This window comes from Octopus bimaculoides, chromosome 24 (genome assembly GCF_046866305.1).
Source record: "Octopus bimaculoides isolate indiv1 chromosome 24, ASM4686630v1, whole genome shotgun sequence".
Classification (NCBI taxonomy): Eukaryota; Metazoa; Mollusca; class Cephalopoda; order Octopoda; family Octopodidae; genus Octopus; species Octopus bimaculoides.
The window spans coordinates 7,029,088-7,035,241 of record NC_142951.1 but is presented as its reverse complement, the minus strand read 5'-3'; positions in this window follow the sequence as shown (position 1 = coordinate 7,035,241).

Genomic DNA, 6,154 nt, shown 5'->3' with positions numbered 1-6,154 from the left:
ATTGTTACATTTGCGGAGCACTGGGCCATACGAAGGCTCAGTGGCCCTTGCTGGAATTTACTCTGAGTGAAAAAGAGGAGGAACAGAAAAAGGAAAAGGAGACGGCAAGGAAAATTGAAACGAGAGAGGAGAGAAGTGATGCGGAAAGGATCGACGTGAAAGAGGGGAGTGACGGCTTTATGAGCCCCAAAAGAAGAGAAAAAGCAAAGACAAGAGAATGTCCAACAGAAAACAAAAAGTCAAACAAAGGGAAGGAACGAACCGAAGCTAAAAATACGCAAGAAACGATAGAAGAGTTACAAAAATAAGGGTTACCTGGCAATATATAGGAAGAGTGTGGACGCAGAGAAAAAGATGGAGAAATGGAAGGGACTGGTGAAAATGAAGCTGCCGAGAGAAGGATTTGAGATGGACGAGAAAGGTATATATGGATACCAGAGGAAAAGTCTGATAGATCTATGGATGTACTTTTGGATCATTTGAAATGGATAAAGGAATATTGGTTGGATGAAGATGCACCTTCTGTAGTGGATTACGAGAGGCTGGAAAGCGTGGAGAAAGCAAGGTAAAAGAATTTTCAATACTAATGTGAAATTGGTAAAAAAAAAAGGGGGAGAAAGAAAAAATGACTGAAAAATGTTTATATGTAGACTTAAAAAGAGAAAAGACTGAAAATGTAACCACTCAACTTCGGGGATCGAGTGGGCATTGCGCCTCATTTTTCATTCTTTCATACTATCATTCGTTTCTTTTATTTTTCTTCTTCCAATCTCATCCACTTTTTGTTAATTCTTAGTTCCCCGAGTTTATATTTTGTCGCGTTTTGTATTGTCTTTATGTTTTGTATTTATGGAGGAGCATCGACGTGTAGCCTTTTTATAGGTAATAAAAAATTAGAACACTTCAAAAAAATAGGCCTACCTTCAAACAGCATGAAATCAATTGATATTGGGGTATGTAAACTATCTTCAAATTCCATCCTGAAGGTAGGCCTATTTTTTTAAAGTGTTCCTTGCGTTGCTCGTGTGTGTATTAATCGTAAGATTGGTGGTCTTCAAAGCTTTCGGTCTCATCTTTGGCAAACGGTATTTTTACCCCTCTTTTATTCAAATATTTAATATTATACCCATTAAAATTGAAATCTTGCTAACCGCCTCAATATTACTGTTTTTAACAGTAATAATGCTTTCATATAGTTGCCTTTTTTTATTGTTTACGATAGCTTTCTCTTTAAACAGAGCGGGACGTTCGAAACGCACACGAGTTGACGTAGTGAATATTTTAGAAATAGATATTATTATCTCCAATTGAAGATTGCAAAGCATGTTTTCTCATGCACAGCATGAAATCAATTGATATTGGGGTATGTAAACTATCTTCAAATTCCATCCTGAAGGTAGGCCTATTTTTCTAAGTGTTCCTTACGTTGCTCGTGTGTGTATTTATCGGTGGTTTTTTGAAGCTTTGGCTTTCATCTTTGGTAAGCAGTATTTTTACCCGTCTTTTATTCATATATATATATATATATATATATATATATATCTTGGTAAAGGGTCAAGATCTCCTTCGGTCATGAATGACCACGGGATTGCACATAGAAAGTTCCCCTCCAAGGCAAAGTCCGAGCAAGGTTGTTTATGGAAGACCAGCGGTCGCCCAAGCATACTAGCCAACCCTGTCCAAGGGAAAGGCAAAAAGGCCGATGCAGCTTGGCACCAGTGACATCGCAACTCATTTCTTCAGATGAGTGAACTGGAGCAACGTGAAATAAAGAGTCTTGCTCAAGAACACAACACGCAACCCGGTCTGGGGATAGAACTCACAACCTCATGATGGTGAGCCCGACTCTCGAACCACTGATCCATGTGCCTTATGTACATATATATACACACATACATGCACACAATACTTATATACATATCTATGCTTATCAGAGAGAGAGAGAGAGAGAGAGTTGGGGGGGGGGCGATCTTTCGGTACTAGATCCCATAACTTCCGGTCGTTGTGCGCACGCATACTGATTAACATAAACACACTATACGATAATGTAATCAGTATGCATGCGCACAACGAACGGAAGTTATGGGATCTTGTACTGAAAGATCGCCGTGTGTGTATATGTATGTATATCTGCCAAATAGGTAAGCGATTTACATACAACATCCGTACCAACATCTCTGAAATACAGTATGCTCCGACAGACATCGTACGAACGAACGAAACCTCTCTTGATAAAATAGTTGGAAGGTTTGTATTTTCCCATATAAATAATTTAATATTTCGTATGCAAGATTCTTGATGCGGATACGTGTGTTGAAAGAAATACAATTAAACCTTGGGAGAGGCATTATGCCGGTAATAAACACACGCACTGGTTCAGTCCTAAATTAATAAAGGACTGAACCAGTGCGTGTGTTTATTACCGGCATAATGCCTCTCCCAAAGTTTAATTGTAATAATTTAATAATTAAACCATTCACGTAACATATAAATGCAGAAACGTAAAAAACAATTTCCATTTTTTGTCTTCAGCGTTTTACTCGTACAGTTCACACCCAGGGCCCTATTTTAATCTGCCTACAGCTATCTCTCTCTCGCTCTGACATATTTTAACCGAATTCAATAATTACTCTTTATTAATTTCACTTTTTTTGAAGTGGTAAGATGACAGAATCCTTAGCACGCTGGACAAAATGCTTAGCATTTTTTTTCTAGTTTTATTTCTTCTGGCTTTGTTTCTGAGTTCAAATTCCTTGGAAATTGACTTTGCCTTAGAAAATAAATACCAGTCGGGAACTCAAGTGAACGTAATCGATTTCTCGGATCTTTCTGAATTCACAGGCGCCACTTTTTATTTATGTTTCATTTTGTGTGTTTTCTATCGAAACACTTTCAAACTTCGTATACTTGTATATTTTGTGTTATAGAACAGATAAAATTTTTTGTATTCGAAGTTATCTCATGTAAAAAAAAATTGTCGTATTTCGGTAATTTCAACCAATCACTGACGTCTATTGAGGTGAAAACAATTACTGCTATGGATTGTAAACAACACGTTCTGGCGGTGTAATGGGATCTTTTCCCTTGAATAAAATTACTGCCGTTGTTTGTCAACAACAACTATCGGCGGTACTGTTATTTATGACATCGTTCGTGCGTTTGTACTGGTTTTAGCTTTAGTGTTAGAGTTAGGGTTAGGTTAGGGTTTTTTTCAGCTGCTATCTTTGGAAAGACATTTTTCCCTCTCCCCCTCCAATTTCTTTATTTTTCACATTTTTCCGTAACTCTAACCCTAAAATCCTAACCCTTACACCCCAAACCTAACCTAAAACCCTAACTCCTAACGCTAACCCTAACCCTAAAACTCTAACCCTAACTCTAAAACCCGAACCCTAACCCTAAAGCGCTAAAGCTAAAACCAGTACAAACGCACGAACGATGTCATAAATAACAGTACCGCCAATAGTTGTTGACAAACAACGGCAGTAATTTTATTCAAGGGAAATGATCCCATTACACCGCCAGAAAGTCTTGTTGACAAACCACAGCAGTAATTGTTTTCACCTCAATAGACGTCATTGATTGGCTGAAATTACCGAAATACAACTTTAACACGAAATAACTTCGAAAATATTGAATTTTCTTAAAGCGCCAAGAGTAAATGATGTTAAATCCAGGTTACATATGTTTCCTAGCTAGCAGATCCTCGGAAGTAGTAATTATTCAACTCCACTAGGTGTACTCCACTAACTACTCATCAGGCCGAATATACCTTGGTGAAATGAAGCTTACAGTATCGTCAAGGAATCCCTAGTTAACTGGCCAGAGATAGAATTTAAAATGAGTGGTGAAACATATGTAGCCTGGATTTTACCTGCTCCATTTCCTCAATTTGGATTCACATACACACACACACAATCGTACGTGTGGGCACTCACACACTCACATGCTGGTGTTCGGCTGAGTTATCTCCCTTTACATCAATCACTATTGCATTTGACATCACTCCCTCGAAGCACCTTACAATGCATTAGAGCCTATCTAATCGACTAAAACGACTTCACGTCGATGCCCCAGCCTGGCCACACTCATGCTACTACACCAACAAATACCCAACCAACACTAGTAAAACAATAGTGACCCAAATAATACAATTTTTTAAGCAGTACCTAAAACAGGGGTAAAAATCCCCTTCAGTCATGAATGACCATGGGATTGCACCTGGAAAGTTCCCCTCCGAGGGCACAAGTCCGGGAAAGGTTGTTTATGGAAGACCAGCAGTCACCCATGCATACCAGCCTCCCCCTCTCCACGTCACCGATGTTGCCCAAGGGAAAGGCAGAGACCGATACAGCTTGGTACCTGTGACATCGCAACTCATTTCTACGGCTGAGTGAACTGGAGCAACGTGAAATAAAGTGTCTTGCTCAAGAACGCGACACACGGCCCGGTTCGGGAATCGAACTCACTACTTGATGATCGTGAGTCCGACGCTCTAACCACTGATCCATGCGCCTTGATACCTATTCAGAGCTAGAGTGAATCAGCAGCTAAATGGCTATTTAATGTCTCGATCAAGGTCAGAGCAGTCTGGAGAAATTCGAAGTCACTATTGACTATTGGTGGTGGTATTGTAAAACTGTCACGCTCCAATTAAGCCAATAAGTAAACAACTCCGCTATGCAAGAGTACTGACCACGTTGTTGCTATGCTAACAAGATCGAGTTACCTCTGTGGTAACCATAGTGATGACACGTCAGAGGATGGTTGTAGTCTATCATCGACGGGGATGTTGTTGTTGTTATTGTTGTTGTCTCTTAATTACAAGCTTTAGTTTTCATGGTTGTATACACACGCGAGCATTCACACACATGCACCGGTACAAACTCGTGCACACACGCACACAAAGATTTATTGCATTACCTATACTTTAAAAGTTAAAAGTGCATTCAACTCTCTCTCTCTCTCTCTCTTTCTATCCTTATACATACATACATACGTGCGTACATATACACACGCACACACACGTGTGTATATATATATATATATATATATATATATATATATATATATATATATATATATGTATATATATGCATACATATATATAAACACACACACACACACATATCATCATCATCATCATCATCGTTTAACGTCCGCTTTCCATGCTAGCATGGGTTGGACGATTTGACTGAGGACTGGTGAAACCGGATGGCTACACCAGGCTCCAATCTAATTTGGCAGAGTTTCTACAGCTGGATGCCCTTCCTAACGCCAATCACTCAGAGAGTGTAGTGGGTGCTTTTACGTGTCACCCGCACGAAAACGGCCACGCTCGAAATGGTGTCTTTTATGTGCCACCCGCACAAGCCAGTCCAGGTGCACTGGCAACGATCTCACTCGAAAATCCTACGGGAGCCAGTCAGGCGGTACTGGCAACGGCCACGCTCAAAATGGTGCATCTCATGTGCCACCCGCACAAGAGCCAGTCCAGGGGCACTGGCAACGATCTTACTTGGCTTGCCGGGTCTTCTCACGCACAGCCCATTTCCAAAGGTCTCGGTCAGTAGTCATCGCCTCGGTGAGGCCCAATGTACGAAGGTCTTGCCTCACCACCTCAGCCCAGGTCTTCCTGGGCCTACCTATATATATATTCCGGGTTCAGTCCCAATGCGGGCCGACCAAGGCCTTGTGAGTAGATTTGGTAGACGGAAACTGAATGAAGCCCGTCGTATATATATATATATATATATATATATATATATATATATATATATGTGTGTGTGTGTGTGAGTATGTTTGAGTGTCTGCGTTTGTCCCCTCAACATCGCTTGACAACCGATGCTGGTGTGTTTACGTCCCCGTAACTTAGCGGTTCGGCAAAAAGAGACCGATAGCAAAAAGTGCTAGGCTTTCAAAGAACAAGCTCTGGGGTCGGTTTGCTCGACTAAAGGTTGTGTTCCAGTATGGCCGCAGTCAACTGACTGAAACAAGTAAAAGAGTACACGTTAAATTACGGCGATGTAAACAAACCAACTCCGGTTGTCAAACGGTGGTCACACACACACGTCTTCCAAGTCCGCTCACAAGGCAATGGTAGAAAATACTCTTTATTCAATTAAAATGATATCGTTTTGGATGTTCTTAGAGG